An 18,487-nucleotide genomic window follows, 5' to 3' on the forward strand; every position below is an offset into this window, starting at 1 on the left:
TGGCACGGGTGCAGGGCACAGATGAGTTTTAGGGGCTAGGGCACGTGCATGAACTCCTTTGGTTATTAAAGTCAATGTTACACCTACAGAAGCTGCCTTTGTGCTCTGTCTAAAGCATGCGGGGGTGTCATGTACGTTGAGCGCAAGTGTGTGTGTGAGGGGTGGTCTTACCTCAGCCCCAGGTGAGTCTGCCCCCTTCCCCCTGGGCCGCCATCAACATCCCCCCGGGCAGAGGACGGGACCGTGTGCTGCAGTGTCACAGCCGCATGCAGGGATGGTCCGGGCGGATGGTGGTACTGTGGCCATGGGTCAGGCATAGTCCAACGATGTGGAGCCAGGAGCTCATCGCAGGGTGGGTTGCCATCATCCTCCATGGCTTGCGATAGACACACGTCCACCGGCAACTGTGTGAGCCCGGCCGTTGTGCCGCAGGTGGATCGGCAATGGGGGGGTGGTGTGCATGCGGGTGGGGTGGGTGGGGTTGGGGAGGGGGGGGAGGGTGCTGGGTGGGTGGATGGGTGGGGGGTGTGGGTGGTCGGCTGTTGCCACGGTGTGCGGTCTGTGGCCATACTACCCGATTCACATGCCCATCTAGTCAGTGAAGCGGGCGTCTCTCAGCCTGTCCCGTGCCCGCTGGGCCAGCCGGTAACGGTGGACAGCCACCCGCCCATGTCTAACCCGTCTGCCCTGACAATTGCCCCCATCTCCCTCATTGGGGAGGACTGCGCCTCTTCCTGCTGCTCCTCCACTCCGCCCTCCTCTGCCTGCGGCACATCGCCCCTCTGTTGGGCTATGTTGTGCAGGACGCAGCACACCACAATGATGCGGCCAACCCTATCTGACCGATACTGGAGGGCGCCCCCAGAGAGGTCCAGGCACCTGAAACGCATCTTCAGCACGCCAAAGCACCTCTCAATCACTCCCCTTGTCGCTACATGGGCATCATTGTAGCGGTTCTCCGCCTCATTGCGTGGCCTCCGTACAGGCGTCATCAGCCACGATCGCAATGGGTAGCCCCTGTCGCCCAGCAACCAGCCCCTCAGCCGGGGATGGCATCCCTCGTACATGCCGGTGATGGATGACCGCGACAACACGTATGAGTCGTGTACACTGCCTGGGTCACGGGCGCAGACGTGCAGGATCATCATGCGGTGGTCGCAGACCACCTGTATGTTCATCGAATAGGTCCCCTTCCTATTGGTGAACACGGCTCTGTTATCTGCAGATGGCCGCACGGCGACGTGCGCCCTGGACCATGGGGAACCCGGCCACGGCAGAGAAGCCCACGGCCCGGGCATCTTGGCTGGCCCGGTCCACCGGGAAGCGGATGTAGCGGTGCGCCATGGCATATAGGGCGTCTGTCACTGCCCGGATGCACCGGTGCACCGATGTCTGCGATATGCCAGACAGGTCCTCACTCGGTGCCTGGAATGACCCCGTTGCATAAAAGTTCAGGGCCACCGTAACCTTGACGGACACGGGGAGAGGGTGTCCCCCGTCAGTGCCACACGGTGACAGGTGTGCCAGCAGGTGGCAGATGTGTGCCACGGTTTCCCGCCTCATCCGGAGTCTCCTCCTGCATTCCCGGTCCGTGAGGTCCTGGTATGACTGCCGGGGCCGGGACACACGGGGCGCCCTCGGGTGCCTCCGTTGCCGTGTGGCCGCGACGTCCTCATCCCCCTCTCGTCCTGTCGGTCAGGTGTCCCTCCAGCCTGGGCGGCTGCCGCCTGCCCCTCTGCGGCAGCCTGCGCCGCCTCTCTGGCACGCTCCTCCTCCTCATCCACGGCAACATAGACATTAGCGGCTGCCGCCACGGCGGCCAACATCGCTGGCTGATCGGAAAACATTACGGCCTGGTTTGGGGGGGGGGGGAACGACATGTCATCATTGCCCATACCCCCTCCTCCCCCCAGCCAGGTGGCATGGACCGCATGGGTCCAACTGTTGGAGGCTCGCACCCGGCCAGGTGGACCAACTCACTTGCCCTCGCACCCCCCCTCCCCGGCACGGACCCCCCATCACCCTCCCCGGCATGGACCCCCCCCCCATCCCCCTCCCCGGCACGGACCCCCCATCCCCCTCCCTGGCATGGATCCCATCCTCCTCCCCGGCACCGACCCCCCCCATCCTCCTCCCCGGAATGGACCCCGTCCCCCCATCCCCCTCCCCGGCACGGACCCCATCCTCCTCCCCGGCACGGACCCCCCCATCCCCCTCCCCGGCACCGACCCCCCCATCCTCCTCCCCGGCACGGACCCCATCCTCCTCCCCGGCACGGACTCCCCCATTCCCCTCCCCGGCACGGACCCCATCCTCCTCCCCGGCACGGACCCCGTCCCCCCATCCCCCTCCCCGGCACGGACCCCCCCCCCCATCCCCCTCCCCGGCACGGACCCCATCCTCCTCCCCGGCACGGACCCCCCCATCCTCCTCCCCGGCACGGACCCCATCCTCCTCCCCGGCACGGTCCCCGTCCCCCCATCCCCCTCCCCGGCACGGACCCCCCCCCCATCCCCCTCCCCGGCACGGACCCCCCATCCTCCTCCCCGGCCCTCCCCAGCACTGACCCCCCTCCCGCACTCCCCTGGAGCCCAGCCCACTCTAACCACCCCCCCCCCCCCGCCGCACGCACACACACACAACCCTACACACACCTCTCCCCACACATTCAGACTGCGGCCACGCCATCGCCTGCCCAGCGGCCAACCCCCCAGGCCGTCACCCACCTCCACGCTGGTCGGCGTAAACCTGGAGCACAGGTTGATGCCGATTGAAAGGAGGTTTGATTTACGTCGACGTGACCCGTCATCACGTCGACGGGACTTCGGCCCATCTGGACGGGAGAATATCAGCAGGCCCAAAATCGGCTGCCTTGCGCCCACCCGTGCCATTCTCCGACGTCTGCGGCGCTATTAACGCCCCGCCGACTTTTCTCCCTTCGGCGACTTCGGCGGGCGGCGGGGGCGGAATTCACAGCGGCCAACGGCCATTCTCCGACCCGCTGGGGGGGTCGGAGAATGACGCCCCTGGTTACTGATCCTGCTGCCAGTGGAATCAGTTTCTACCTCTTTACTTCATCAAAACTCATAACCTTGAACATCTCTGTTGAAAAATCCCCTTAATTGATTCTGTTCTAAGGAAAACTTACATGTTTGTGGGAAACCACCAGTAATTTCTTTAAGGACCACCTGATCGGCCTTTGTAAATCTGAACAAACAAGTAGGAGTAGAATCCGAATACAAATATTAACACCTTGATTTGGTACTCAAGTTCCCTAAAAATCTGGGTACTGTGATGTCATTGATTTCCAATTGACAGCTAGCACACTTCAAGGGCAGATTGACAATGAGAAATAACAACCCAAAATTGTTTACTCAACAGAAACGTTTGGTCCAGTAAATGGTCACAACAAGGACTAATTCTTCTTCCTCTGTTTTAGTCAAGTTGATTAAGGGGTAGGTAGTGTTCATGGAAGATTGTATTTATTTATTTACCATTTGTAATACTGTCAGATGCCCAAGGCGCTTAACAGGAGCATTATCAAACAAAATTAGGTCCAAGCCACGCAAAGAGATTTTAGAACCAGCTGCCCAAGAAGATTGTTCAAAAGAGAAGGTGTACGGATCTACTTAAAGGAAGAGACAGGTAGAGAAGGAAAAAGATTTAGGTAGGAATTACAGAGAGAGTCTGAAAGTACGGCCGCAAACACGGGGAGAATGTGCAAACTCCACATGGACAGTGACCCAGGACTGGGATTCGAACCCGGGTCCTCAGCGCTGTAGTCCCAGTGCTAATTACTGTACCAGCATGCTGCCCCATTGTCCCGTGTCTGCATGGGTCTCACCCCCACAACCCAATTTTCAGTTTAAAACAGTGGAATGAAGAAAATCGGAGCAGCATCAGAAACCACGGGCGAAATTCTCCCCCAATGGCGCGATGTCCGCCGACTGGCGCCCAAAACGGCGCCAATCAGACGGGTATCGCGCCGCCCCAAAGGTGCGGAATGCTCCGCATCTTTGGGGGCCGAGCCCCAACATTGAGGGTCTAGGCCGGCGCCGGAGGGATTTCCGCCCCGCCAGCTGGCGGAAACGGCCTTTGTTGCCCCGCCAGCTGGCGGAAATGACATGTCGGGGCGGCGCATGCGCGGGAGCGTCAGCGGCCGCTGACAGTTTCCCACGCATGCGCAGTGGAGAGAGTCTCTTCCGCCTCCGCCATGGTGGAGACCGTTGCGGAGGCGGAAGGGAAAGAGTGCCCCCACGGCACAGGCCCGCCCGCGGATCGGTGGGCCCCGATTGCGGGCCAGGCCACCGTGGGGGCACCCCCCGGGGCCAGATCGTACCGCGCCCCCCCCCCCCCCCCCAGGACCCCAGAGCCCTCACACACCGCCTTGTCCCGCCGGTAAATAGGTACTTTAATTTACGCCGGCGGGACAGGCAATTTATCGGCGGGACTTCGGCCCATCCGGGCCGGAGAATCGAGCAGGGGGGCCCGCCAACCGGCGCGGCCCGATTCCCGCCCCCGCCGAATATCCGGTTTCGGAGACTTCGGCAACCGGCGGGGGCGGGATTCACGGCAGCCCCCGGCGATTCTCCAACCCGGCGGGGGGTCGGTGAATGACGCCCCAGAACTGAAATGTGGGCAAAGATCTCCTTCAAATAAAATTATGGAATCTTTTACAGCTGTGGTGTTCTTTGTGATTCTTAATTTCAGGATGGATGTTGTGGTGTTCACAAAGACCACAGAAGCTAAGTTCAATAACATTTATTGCACTACTTATTAAAGCTCGACCACTTACTCCTGTAGCAAACAATAATCTAGCAATAATCTACACTCTGGCAACACTAGTCTCTACACATTATCTATAACTGCACTCTGCACTCTCTAGACCTCTCCTCTGCACTCTCTCCAGCCCTCTCCCAGAAACCTGAGAGTCAGTGCTTTATATAGTTCTGCATCTAGTTCCATCTAGTGGTCAATTATGATATTACATTAACCCTTTGTATACTAGACATTCTATATAATGTCACATCCCCTCTCTTTGAAAAGAATGTTTGAAATACTTTCAAACATTTGATACATAAATATACATAGAAGATAGGAGAAAAAGGAGGCCTTTTGGCCCTTCGAGACTGCTCCGTCATTCATCATGATCATGGTTGATCATCCAACCCAATAGCCTAATCCTGCTATAGATACATAGAAGATAGGAGCTGGAGAGGCCTATACGAGAATGCATTTATATATAACCTGTACAATGTCATATCAAATATCATAATTACAATTACAGAGTGCAGGTATCATTGTTTACAAGTTCAGAGGATTAGGTTGTTTCCTTGTCCTTTTGGACCTTCCTAATACACTTAAAGTGTCATTAGAATTGTCCCTCATCTGTTCATTAATTCTATTTGACAACAAAGCCTTCGGAAAGTCAATATTGCAAAACATAGTATCCAGTTGTGTTATAGTTGGTTCTGGAACATGCACTGGATTCTTGACTTTTAACAAAGCTCGTTGATTCCTACGAAACATCAGTCCAGATGCAGTTTGTACCACAGACGAGCATGGTGCAACCTCATTCAACATCTTTGTATTTTCCGACCATCCACCATTTGGATTTTGTATCCTTACGACATCACCTTCTATCAGTGGAGGTAGTTGCTTTGCATGCCTATCATAATATGATTTTGTTTGCATTTCAGTTGTTTCATTTTGTCATGAATCAGCTGTTTATCCAGATCTGGAATGGTTATGGCTGGTAACGGAGTATGTAGCTTCCTTCCCATCAACATCTGGGCAGGGAACAAACCTGATGCCAAAGGAGTAGCTCTATAGCTTAACTGTGTTAACAAAAAATCCTTTTGATCATCAAATGCCTTTTTGAACAGTTGTTTTACTATTCTGACATCCTAACCTTTGACCGTGGGTTAGTGACAATTTCACTCGATGCAAATGTTTCTGGGATTGTTGATGTGTTTGACAGACACTACAATCTTGAACATCTTTGTGATGCCTGGCCAATATACTGATTGCCTGGCACGTCTTTCACATTTCTCTACCCCTTGATGCCCTTCATGTATCTTTTCTAGAATACTTCTTCGTAGGCATGATGGTCTGACAATTCTATCTCCATTCAACATGAATCCATTGACAACAGTCAGATCATCCTTGACGCTTCTAAAACTGTTGAAGCTGCCATTAGGCCATCCTTCTCTCAGATGTTTGATCACCCACTGAAGTATTGTATCTTTTTCAGTCTCGTCCCGAATTAAGCTTAGTTATTTCATAGAAATCATTTCATAGAATTTACAGTGCAGAAGGAGGCCATTTGGCCCATTGAGTCTGCACCGGCCCTTGGAAAGAGCACCCCACCCAAGGTCAACACCTCCACCCTATCCCCGTAACCCAGTAACCCTACCCAACACTAAGGGCAATTTTGGACACTAAGGGCAATTTAGCATGGCCAATCCACCTAACCTGCACATCTTTGGACTGTGGGAGGAAACCGGAGCACCCGGAGGAAACCCACGCACACACGGGGAGGATGTGCAGACTCCGCACAGACAGTGACCCAAGCCGGAATCGAACCTGGGACCCTGGAGCTGTGAAGAAATTGTGCTATCCACAATGCTACCGTGCTGCCCAGTTATGCATCAGACACTGGTAACATGTCTGCGGTAAATGTGGCTTGTGCTTTCTCATCATTGTAACTCGGAGCTCTTGACAATGCATCTGCTACAACAAGTTATTTGCCCTCAGCTTCATGCTGAGATGTGTTGGAAGTCTGATTTCTTTGCACCAAATGTAATTGAATGCATACATCTACACCAGTTAATGATGATTTTGGAGCATCAACAATTTCAAGTTCTAATGGTATGCAGATGTCACAGTTCTGTTCTGTGAGGCAGCAGGAACCTTTTGCTGCAATTGCGTTCCCGTTGTAGTCTGTCAGCCGACATTTGGACTTCCTAATCTTTGGAAACTTATTTACAAGTTTCAGATCTGCCACTGTTATCAAGTTTGCATCTGTATCCAGCTTAAATTGAACATTAAATCAGACGCATTAACATGAAGTGTGTCAGTCCAATCTTTTATTAGATCTGATAATTGAAGTATTGTCTTGTCATCAGTGTCCAATTTATTAATTCTTGTAATCGTTTCTACCATGAAGGTATCTTGCAGAGTATACTTAGAGGAATCGGAATTTGATGTAAAAATGTTTTCTTCATTTCCTTCATTTTTTACATTCTGTACTTTTTTATATCTCTGATATGATTTTTTTTTAGAGTTTTTTTCCGGTATCGCTGATGTAAAATGGCATTGGGAGGCAACGTGATTAAGTTTACCGCATCATGAGCATTTATTTCCTTTTGCAGGACAATTCTTTCTATAATGGCCGTGACCACAGAGTGTTTACGACATCATGTTGCTTGCGTCACTTTCAAAATGGCCACCGTCAGTGGCGCACTGTCTTCTAAACTGCATCACTGAGTTAATGGCGTCGGTTACGTTTCCCGAATTTGCGCCTTTTGCTTGAGCCCTAAACTCTGCATACTGGTTTGTGGCTTGTTCGCTATCCTTGCAGAGATTTATAGCTTCTTCTACGACAAAATCGATCTTCTAAGTAAACATTCTCACAACCGCTCATCATATGCACCAAACACGATTTGATCCCGAATGAATGAATCCATTACAGAGGAAAAGTTACAAGGCCTTTTACACATATGTGAGAAATATGAGAATGACTAGAGCGAGGGTAGGTCCGATCAAGGACAGTAGCGGGAGATTGTGTATTGAGTCTGAAGAGATAGGAGAGGTCTTGAACGAGTACTTTTCTTCAGTATTTACAAATGAGAGGGGCCATATTGTTGGAGAGGACAGTGTGAAACAGATTGATAAGCTCGAGGAAATACTTGTTAGGAAGGAAGATGTGTTGGGCATTTTGAAAAACTTGAGGATAGACAAGTCCCCCGGGCCTGACGGGATATATCTAAGGATTCTATGGGAAGTAAGAGATGAAATTGCAGAGCCGTTGGCAATGATCTTTTCGTCCTCACTGTCAACAGGGGTGGTACCAGGGGATTGGAGAGTGGCGAATGTCGTGCCCCTGTTCAAAAAAGGGAAGAGGGCTAACCCTGGGAATTACAGGCCAGTTAGTCTTACTTCGGTGGTAGGCAAAATAATGGAAAGGGTACTGAGGGATAGGATTTCTGAGCATCTGGAAAGACACTGCTTGATTAGGGATAGTCAGCACGGATTTGTGAGGGGTAGGTCTTGCCTTACAAGTCTTATTGAATTCTTTGAGGAGGTGACCAAGCATGTGGATGAAGGTAAAGCAGTGGATGTAGTGTACATGGATTTTAGTAAGGCATTTGATAAGGTTCCCCATGGTAGGCTTCTGCAGAAAGTAAGGAGGCATGGGATAGTAGGAAATTTGGTCAGTTGGATAACAAACTGGTTAACCGATAGAAGTCAGAAAGTGGTGGTGGATACCGCAGGGATCAGTTTTGGGTCCTCTGCTGTTTGTGATTTTCATTAATGACTTGGATGAGGGAGTTGAAGGGTGGGTCAGTAAATTTGCAGACGATACGAAGATTGGTGGAGTTGTGGATAGTGAGGAGGGCTGTTTCGGCTGCAAAGAGACATAGATAGGATGCAGAGCTGGGCTGAGAAGTGGCAGATGGAGTTTAACCCTGAAAAGTGTGAGGTTGTCCATTTTGGAAGGACAAATATGAATGCGGAATACAGGGTTAACGGTAGGGTTCTTGGCAATGTGGAGGAGATCTTGGGGTCTACGTTCATACATCTTTGAAAGTTGCCACTCAAGTGGATAGAGCTGTGAAGAAGGCCTATGGTGTGCTAGCGTTCATTAACAGAGGGATTGAATTTAAGAGCCGTGAGGTGATGATGCAGCTGTACAAAACCTTGGTAAGGCCACATTTGGTGTACTGCATACAGTTCTAGTCGCCTCATTTTAGGAAGGATGTGGAAGCTTTGGGAAAGGTGCAAAGGAGATTAACCAGGATGTTGCCTAGGTCTTACGAGGAAAGGTTATGGGTGCTAGGCCTTTTCTCATTAGACCGGTGAAGGATGAGGGGTGACTTGATAGAGGTTTATAAGATGATCAGGGGAATAGATAGAGTAGACAGAGACGTTTTCCCCGGGTGGAACAAACCATTACAAGGGGACATAAATTTAAGGTGAAAGGTGGAAGATATAGGGGGGATGTCAGAGGTAGGTTCTTTACCCAGAGAGTAGTGGGGGCATGGAATGCACTGCCTGTGGAAGTAGTTGAGTCAGAAACATTAGGGACCTTCAATCAGCTATTGGATAGGTACATGGATTACGGTAGAATGATATATTGTAGATGAATTTGTTCTTAAGGGCAGCACGGTAGCATTGTGGATAGCACAATTGCTTCACAGCTCCAGGGTCCCAGGTTCGATTCCGGCTTGGGTCACTGTCTGTGCGGAGTCTGCACATCCTCCCCGTGTGTGCGTGGGTTTCCTCCGGGTGCTCTGGTTTCCTCCCACAGTCCAGAGATGTGCAGGTTAGGTGGATTGGCCATGATAAATTGTCCTTAGTGTCCAAAATTGCCCTTAGTGTTGGGTGGGGTTACTGGGTTATGGGGATAGGGTGGAGGTGTTGACCTTGGGTAGGGTGCTCTTTCCAAGGGCCGGTGCAGACTCGATGGTCCGAATGGCCTCCTTCTGCACTGTAACTTCTATGATAATCTATGATTAATCTAGGACAAAGGTTCGGCACAACGTCGTGGGCCGAAGGGCCTGTTCTGTGCTGTATTTTTCTATGTTCTATGTTCTATTGAGATCTGAGCCTTAGATTAGTGATGAATGAATCAATCGATTCTCCTTTTAGCTGCCGTCTTTTTTAAAACATGTAGCGCTCATATGTTTCATTCACTTGCACTTTACAATGAACATCAAATTTGTCCATGACCTACTCATAAAATTTTTATTCTCACTGTCTTCAAACTCAAATGAATTATATAATTCAAATGCCTGTGGTACAGCCAAATTTAGGAGGGGCACGAATTTGCGATGATCAGGAGCTGATTCTAACGGGGAGGCAGATAAAAAAAACTTTTGAAATCTTTCCAGTTTAGACTTAGTTTACCGGTCGCCCTGAAGTGTTCTGTTTTTTTCAGACCTTCCATCTTACGATCAGTAACTTGGTGCTGATTTCGAGATTCTGTTGAGTAGGTGATTGTTCTTTTCTTCTTTAAAGCTGATCTGACTTTCTAAACTTACTGCTATACTTTTGAGAACACACTTCTGGTACTATGTGGTGTTCCTTCGTGATTTTTATTATCAGGATGGACGTTGTGGTGTTCAAAAAAACCACAGAAGCTAATTTCAGTAACAAAGCTAACATTTATTACACTACTTATTAAAGCTCGACCACTTACTCCTATAGCAAGCAATAATCTAGTAATCTACAATCTACACTCAACTAACACTAGTCTCTACACTTTATCTATAACTGTACTCTGCACTCTCTAGACCTCTCCTCTGCACTCTCTCCAGCCCTCTCCCAGAAACTTGAGAGTCAGTGCTTTATATAGTTCTGCATCTAGTTCCATCTAGTGGTCAATTATGATATTGCATTAACCCTCTGTATGCTAGACATTCTACACAATGTCACAACAGCCTCTGAAAAAGCAGAGGGCTTCACATCTCATCTGATAGTTGGCACCTCCTCAATTTAGGATATGTGTTCGAATTCTGGAGGGCTGCTTAAAACACTCAGCATCCAGGTTGCTACCCAATTTAATGATGACATAGAAAAAGCCATGGAATATATACATGGAAATATTGGACTTTAAAAAGACCTGAGTTTTATATTTTTAAATGGACGGTGGCTGAGAATGTACAGTTAACCACTGACAGGAATGGTTGCAGGGGTTTTCTCTGAGCGACAATGGAACCCCTCCCTGTTTCCAGACCAGGTACTTCTAAAAGCATCCAAAGACTGATTACCTTCTCTGGTGAAGGCAAAGGGACATAATGGGCAGCACAGTGGCACAATGGTTAGCACTAATGCTTCACAGTGTCAGGGACCCGGGTTTATTTCTGGCCTGAGGTCACTATCTGTGTGGAGTTTGCATGTTCTCCCTGTGTCTGCGTGGGTTTCCTCCAGGTGCTCTGGTTCCCTCCCACAGTCCAAAGACGTGCAGGTTAGGTTGATTGACCATGCCAAACTGTTCATTAGTGTCCAAAGATGTGCAGGTTAGGTGGGCTTATCGTATAGGGCAAGGGAGTGGGCCGAGGTAGAGTGCTCTTTCAGAGAGTCAGTGCAGACTCAAGGGGCCGAATGGCCTCCTTCTGCACTGTAGGAAGTCTAGAATTCTATGATGACTACCTTACCTCAAAGAATCTGGATATAACTGATTAGACAGGCTAGTATATTCCTAGTTTCCATTTGGTTAAAAGCAGGTAAAAAGCTCATGGGGTGAGTTGCCCAGGGTCTGCCTGAACTGCCGTACTGTCTGTCTGTGTGCTGTCAGGAAAAGCTGCTGGAAAAATCCCACACTGTAGGCATGTGGCACAGTACCAGAACCAGTGCCCTTGCAAAAAGGAAATTGCTATCTTTTGCAGGAATATCTAAAAACTCTCTCTCTCTCTGAATTGGAAGTCAAACAGCCAACAAAAAGGGTCACTGCTGGAAAAAAGAACTGAAATACTTCTACCAAACTACAGATCACTTGAATAATAGAATCAATCACTTGCCCGCAGAAGTCAACTGTACAGGAATGAATTTGTAACCGCTGCAATGTGTCATCATCTACTCCTTCCCAATCGAGGACTGTTCCGTATTGCTATTTAGGTTTATTTACTATCGGACTCAATTCTTGCATCTAATCTGTAAGAATGTAGAGGTGTTTTAGCGTTTCTCCTTACCCATTTAGCAGTTAATATACCTACCCTATCTTAACTCAGGAAAGCCTGGTCGAATTGGCTCCTTTTTGAAACATGAAAGGTATCCAAGGGAAAGGGAACCTTGCTACATTAAAACCTTGCTGCTACCAGCCAAGGGTGGGTTAAATAAAGATATCCCTCCTCCTCACCGGAGTTTGTAACAATTCAGGGGTATCTCAGCTAGACAGTGACAAATCGAGGAGTCTCGTCTGGATCAACAACATTTGAGGGAACCTCACCTGGGGGTGGTTGTAACACCAGCTGGGTCAAATTAATACGTATGTATCCATATCAGACTGATGTCTGCACTGTGATTGACCTGAAATGTGAAGCCTGGGGACTGGAACCAATCTGAAGAAGTTGTTCCTGTGTAATTTCCTTCTTTCCGTCGCCCCTGCTGTAAGGATTCTCTTGGGGAGGTAGGGACATAGTAGTATTGTCACTGGACTAGTACACCAGAGACCCAGAGTAATGCTCTGGGGACCCAGGTTCAAATCCCGCCACTGCAGATGGTGAAATTTGAATTTTTATAAAAATCTGAAATTAAAAGTCTAATCATCATAGAATTTACAGTGCAGAAGGAGGCCATTCGGCTCATCGAGTCTGCACCAGTCCTTGGAAAGACCACTCCACTTAATCCCACACCTCCACTCTATCTCCGTAACCCAGTAACCAGAACTAACCTTTTTGGACACTAAGGTGCAATTTAGCACGGCCAATCACTAACCTGCACATCTTTGGGCTGTGGGAGGAAACCAGAGCACCCGGAGGAAACCCACGCAGACACGGTAGAACGTGCAGACTCCGCACAGACAGTGACCCAAGCTGGGAATCGAACCAGCGACCCTGGAGCTTGAGAAGCAACAGCGCCAACCAATGTACTAACCAATGATAACCATGAAACCATTGTCGATTGTCATAAAAATCCATCTAGTTCACAAATGTTCTTTAGGGAACGAAATCTACCGTTCTAACCCGGTCTAGCCTCCATGTGACTCCAGCCCCACAGCAATGTGGTTGACCCTTAACTGCCCCCTCAAGGGCAATTAGGGATGGGAAATAAATGCTGGCCCAGCTGGCATCGCCCACGTCCCATGAACAAATAAAACAAACTCCTTGTATAATCCTTGTGCCCTTTTTAATCCCTGTCTTGCTGGCTGCTTTTTGCTGGTTGTTTTTGCTGGCTGCTGTTTTAAAAACTGCAGAGTTTTGGTTTTGAACTGAACCCTCCCCCCATTACAAGCTGCTATTTGGACTGACCCAGGCACCCCCTTTGATACAGTGTGCTCTTTGGCGCTGCTCGTGATGTCATTTTGATGGACTTGGCGAGCAGATCTCTCCTGAAATTCCAGGACATTTTCTACTTTTGATTGGGATTAGTGGAGCTCTTCAGAAGCATCTGGAAAATTCTGGAAAATCCAGGCAAGTTCCATTTTGGCTTTCAGTTTCTGCTTAGGCCTGAAAGGCAGCAGACAGAAGGTTGAGTCTCTCTCTACTCTCTCGGATGATTTAAAATGCTTCTGCTAGCACGTGGAAGTTCCACTGGATGGTGAAGCAGGTATCTGCATGGCGATTCAAAAGGCTGAAGCCTGTGAAAGTAACTTCTGATCAAAAGGCTGCAAATAATCTCCAGCCAGGTCTATGAAAGCCTAACCTCTGTTTGGAAAGCTGGGAAGGCACAGTGCTGATAGCTCTCCCCTGAGATCTCTAGAGGTCTGGAAAAGGACTTTTTACTTTCTCTTCACTACAGTTCATCTCGATCTGTGGGGATGGCAGACAAGTATTCGATAGGTGGAGTGGATGGGTAACCTTCTTTTAAATTCTCAGGGACAGACTTCTAATATTATCTCAGTGTGTCTGAAAGCCAGTCCGGTGGAGGCCTGTACATCTGAAAGTGGCTCCCCAGAGTGAATTCTGCATGTTAAAATTGAAGACAACCATTAGAAGATCAAAACCAACTGATGATTTCAACTCTTCACGTCCTTGGAAGATCCCCAACTACAAAGTCTACAACCTCAGCAGCAAAGATCTATCTCTCATCCCCAGTTTAATCCCCATTATTTCAAACCTAGATTAGTAGACCATTGTTCGATTATTTTCATTACATGTTTATCTTTTCCCTTATTATAATAGACAGTTTTTAAATGTTTTACTTACAAATCTGGCACCTGATCTCATTGGAGCAGTCAAGGGCCAAAGATCTCAGCGAAATACACAGATTATTGGTGAATTCATTTATGTTGGAATTCCGGGGTCTGTGGGGCTGGAATTGTCCGTGCACTCGCATAGGGTGTCGTAACACTGCCAACTGCATACCATTGACAGATGAGATAGCAATGATGGCAACTATTGAGCAGGTGCAGTCAAAATCAAGGTTGTCATTGATTGATTTAGATCCTGTTTCATTAAGTCCCTGTGAAATCTAACCACCATAAATTTCATTTTTAAAATGCTAAATGCATGCTCTGGGACCCGGCGTTTGTGGAAGTGTGTGCCAATAAACCCTGTAACCGTAACAATAAAGGGTATGGGCAGAGATTTGATATGTAGCAATGATAATCCATGCTGCTCATTTCTTCTCCTTTGTAAGTGTTGGCTACCACTCTGTTTGCTTTTCTTACACCTGAGGAATTGTGGAATTATTTGGGGTTCACATCTCTTTATTGTTTTAATCAATGCACCTCAACTGTTACCAACTGGTGACAAACCTCCAGGAAGGAAAGTTATGGGCTGAATCTTCTGCTCCCTGAGGTGGTATGTGGAAGGCGAGAAGGGACTTACTTAGGCAGGGTGATGTCTTACCTAAACCCTGCTGCTTTCCCGCCTCTCCTGCTTCTGAGTAGGGAAGGCCCATGGCAGACTTTACCACCCACTGCCGTAAATTGAGATCTGACCCCATTTCCAGTTCTCTCCAGCTTTGAAAGAGAGTCATCCAAATGTTGGCTTCAGTTTATCTCCTCAGATGCAGTCAGACCTGCGGAGATTGTCCAGTATTTTCTGCTTTTGTTTCAGATTCCAGCATCCACAGTTATTTGCTTTTAAGTTAACTGATAGCCTTGGTATTTAAATCCATGGTTGAGTGTGAAATTGAGATATTTACTCTCTAGTTACCCACTAAACAAGCCAGAGATAGTTAAGTCTGGTGCAGACATATAATAGTGAATATTTGGTGGAAAAGTAAATCATAATCACTGTCAAACAACCTCTCTAGACCTGAAAATTTAACTATGCAAGTGTGGAGTTTCACTATTTCAGAATATAATTGGTGTTGGTGATATAAAAATTAACATAATTTTTCTTTCTCAACTTCCAGTGGCGGCATGTAGAGGGAGGTCGCACCCAAGGTAGAGTGCTCGCATTTTGGTCCTTTTAGCCCCATTCCCGGGGGGAATTTGTGGACAGGCCGGGCCCATCTAATGGTTCTTTGAGAGAGGATGTCAAAGAATGCAAAAAAGAACGTTGGAAAGAAGGATACAAATGGTAGCCCTTCAGAGGAGACTGGGAAAGTGTAAAGGCAAGCTCGTCGGTTGGGGATTATTATTGTGGATAAGCTGACGGAGGTAATGGCAGCCGAGTTTGAGAGACAATGCGGCAAAAATTTTGCAAGGCAAATGAGGGAGATGATGGAGACCCTCAAAACGTCGGTGGAAGATGCGCTGAGCCTAACAAGGGAGGCATTGGGAAAGATCTCTGGGATGGTGCGTGAGCATGGAGAAGTGCTGAAGGGGGTGGAGGAGGCTTTGTCATGACACAGTGATCAGATTGCCTCACTGGAAGCTGAACTGCTGGTGGGGGAGAGAGGAAGAAGAGCCTGAGGGCTAAGGTCGGGGATGTGGAGAACAGGTCGAGGAGACAGAACTTCAGGACCATAGGGTTGCTGGAGGGGGTGGAGGGACTGAATCCTTTGCCAAGATTGGAAGGAGGGTAACCCGAGATGATGTTATAGATGTCCGTTTCACTTCTGTTAAAGAAAGATAAGGACCTGGTGGAATGCACATCATATTGCCCTACTTCTTTATTGAACGTAGACGCTAATATATTGGCCAAGTTATTATCACTGAGGCTGGACCAGTGTCTCCTTCAAGTTAAGGGGAGGAGCAGACGGATTTTTGTGAAGGCCGGTAATTGTCATCTAATGTGCGGCGGTTGTTAAATGTTGTGCTGTCCCCGTCTAAGGAGCCGAAACCAGAGTTAATTGTTGCATTGGATGCCGAAAAGGCATTCCACAGCGTAGAATGGGGGTATTTGTTTGCAATATTTTCACAGTAACATCATTGCAGTATTAATGTCAGCCTACTTGTGACACTGATAAAGATTCTTATTATTAATGGAAAAGTTTGGGTTATGGCCCAAGTTTGTGTCTTGGGTGTGATTGTTGTACAATGTCCTGAAAGTCAGTGTCCGCACAAATTATATGAGCTTGGGTTATTTCCAATTAAACGGGAATGAGACAGGGGTGCCCCATGTGTCTCCTCATGTTTGCATTGGCGATAGAGCCTTTGGCCATCACCTTTAGGGCTTCAAGTAGTTGAGGGAGGTAGTGAGGGGAGGGGTGGAGCATAGGATATCCCTTTACGCCGATTATCTCTTACTGGATGTAATGGATTTGATTCCCACCATGGGTAACATATTGGGCTGCTGAGGCAGTTTGGTTCTTTTTCCGGGTATAAATTAAACCTGGAAGAAAGTAAGTGCTTCCCAGTTAATCCCCTGGGAAGGGGAGTCAATCTGGGGCTGCTGCCGTTCCAGATGGCTGGTTCCAATTTAGGTATCTGGGGGTTCAGTTGGCTCGGGATTGGGCCCGGTTCCCTAAACTGACTATATGAGCTTGGTGGGTTGGGTCAGGAGTGATTTGCAGAGTTGGGACAATGTGCCTCTGTCTGTCTTTGGTGGGCAAAGTTCAATTAGTCAAGATGAACATTTTGTCAAGATTTTTGCTTTTGTTCCAGTGTTTGCCAGTTTTTCTTCCTAAATTCTTTTTTGGGGGAGTTGAAAAATTGATCACGTCCTTTATATGGGCGGGCAGGGCTGTGAGGATTTGAAGGACAGTCCTTCAAAGGGACAGACAGTCAGGGGGCTTGGCGCTGCTGAACCTGATATGCTATTATTGGTCGACGAAGACGGAGAAGGTGTTGGGTTGGTGTAGTGATCCAGGAGTCATGTGGGTGCAGATGGAATTGAAATTGTGTAGTGTGTCCGGGCAGAGGGCATTAACAATGGACTTGCTCCCATTCTCACCAGTGAAATATTCAGCTTCTTTCACTCGCAGGGGCAGCACGGTAGCATTGTGGATAGCACAATTGCTTCACAGCTCCAGGGTCCCAGGTTCGATTCCGGCTTGGGTCACTGTCTGTGCGGAGTCTGCACATCCTCCCCGTGTGTGCGTGGGTTTCCTCCGGGTGCTCTGGTTTCCTCCCACAGTCCAAAGATGTGCAGGTTAGGTGGATTGGCCATGATAAATTGCCTTTAGTGTCCAAAATTACCCTTAGTGTTGTGTGGGGTTACTGGGTTATGGGGATAGGGTGGAGGTGTTGACGTTGGGTAGGGTGCTCTTTCCAAGAACCGGTGCAGACTCGATGGGCTGAATGGCCTCCTTCTGCACGGTAAATTCTATGATAATGATAAAAAGGGACCATTTCTGGTATCTATGGGCGGATTATGTTGGAGGACTCTGTATCGGTGGAGGGGGCTAAGGCCAAGTGTGAGGAATAGTTGGAGCCTGTGTTGGATGATGAGGTGTGGAATGAAGCCTTGCGGAGGATAAACTCCATGCCCTTGTGTGCGAGGCTTGGTTTAATACAATTTAAAGTGGTGTATGGAGCTCACCTGACAAGGTCAAGCATGAGTTGGTTCTTTGCAGAGGTCGAGGACAAGTGCAAGCGCTGTTCAGGGGGTCTGGCCAAGCATGTGCATATGTTCTGGTGTGTCCCAAGCTTTGGGTTTCTGGGTCTCCTCTTTAGCAGCATGTCAGCAAAATCTGAAAATTGAGCTAGAGCCCTGTTCCTTGGTGGCCATATTTGGGGTGTCGGACTCGCCGGAGCTGCAGACGGGCAAGGGGGCCAATGTCCTGGCCTTCGACTGTTGATGGGGTGGAGGCTAACAGATCCACCCAGTGCTTCTGTGGCTGGAGATCTGAAGGAGTTCCTATACCTCAAGAAAGTCGAGTACTCTGTGAGTGGAGTAATTTGAGGGTTTTACCAAAGGTATGTATTTCAAACAGCTGGTCACCGTTATTTGCTAAAGCGGGGGGTGGGGGAAGTGGAGGGGGTGTTGGGGTTCAGTGTTTCTGAAGGGGTGGGGCTGGGGCCTGGAGGTGGTAGGTGGGAGTGAATAACTTTTATTCGATTGGTTGTGTTATTTTGTTTTTGTATTATGTATAAAATGAAAATAGTTGAATAAAAATATATATTTTTTAAAAACATAATTGTTCTTTAATTTGTCTTTCTATTTTATCGCACTCCCTCATAATCCCATAAACCTATCCCTCTGTTAATTTCCTTTACTGCACAAGATTTTACAATGAATGAAATCTAATTTATATTTTCTGGTTCATA

The sequence above is a fragment of the Scyliorhinus torazame genome, chromosome 1, assembly GCF_047496885.1.
Source record: "Scyliorhinus torazame isolate Kashiwa2021f chromosome 1, sScyTor2.1, whole genome shotgun sequence".
Classification (NCBI taxonomy): domain Eukaryota; kingdom Metazoa; phylum Chordata; class Chondrichthyes; order Carcharhiniformes; family Scyliorhinidae; genus Scyliorhinus; species Scyliorhinus torazame.